This window comes from Amphimedon queenslandica, unplaced genomic scaffold (genome assembly GCF_000090795.2).
Source record: "Amphimedon queenslandica unplaced genomic scaffold, v1.1 AMPQUscaffold_13521, whole genome shotgun sequence".
NCBI classification, from domain to species: Eukaryota; Metazoa; Porifera; class Demospongiae; order Haplosclerida; family Niphatidae; genus Amphimedon; species Amphimedon queenslandica.
Window position 1 is genome coordinate 525,346 of NW_003546243.1, and position 1,003 is coordinate 526,348.

The following is a 1,003-nucleotide window of genomic DNA, read 5'->3' on the forward strand; positions in this document are numbered from 1 at the left end:
TGGGGATTGGATATGCATTAAATATTGGCCTCAAGTATCCATTTGGATGTCGAAATACGTACATCTGTACAAATTATTACTACTACATGACAAAGAGTATTCTAGTTTTACTGATACTGGTAGTGTTTATAATACTGGCTCGACGATACAAGAACAGAGTGAGAGAGAATGAAATTAATATTCATCAAATTGCTGATGATCATTACACCAGGTACATGGAACAAGAGGAAGAATACAGCAGAAATTAAATTATTTTGAGTTAAAATATTTATATTTGTTTTCATTTTTGTTTAGAGTTTAGTTGTATTTTTCAAGCTTTGATGATGTGTTTTAGAGAGGGATAAGCAGCACAATTCACTTTCAATTTAAATCAAAGCTGTCATATGTTATGGGCATGTGTTTACCCTGCAAATCAGCGCTCTTTGTTTGATCATAGTAATTATCTTTCAATGGAGGCCTCTTATTTTAATGTTATCTCTTCACAATGGGCTATCATGGTTCTTCTCTGGGATATCCTGATGTATTGTCAAGCTCTGTTGTTAAGATACTATGCTGTATCATCTATCAATTCCTCTGATCACAGTGGCTGGCCTTGGCTTGATATTTTGTACTGCTTCTTTTTCTTCTCATTTCCAATATTTGGTCTGTTAGCTGATGTGTGGGTTGGTAAGTACAGGATCATTTCATTTGGTCTCCTGTTGGGTTTTTTCTCATGGTTGATGTCAGGTATTGGTTTAATCTTGAAGTGCATTGTGGAACAAGAGTATGCTGCATTTTTGAGCCTTTTTGTTTTGGGATATGCACTAGAAATTATTGGCTATACTTCTTTTAAGGCTAATATAATGCAGTATAATATTGATCAGCTTGTTGGAGCTTCAGCTTATGAACTAAGTGCACTGATTTACTGGCATTCAGTTTGTGTTCCCATATCATTTGCTTTGTACTTATTGGACTGATGCTTGATTCCTGAAGATTACTTTCTGTGTGCAACATTCATTGTGTG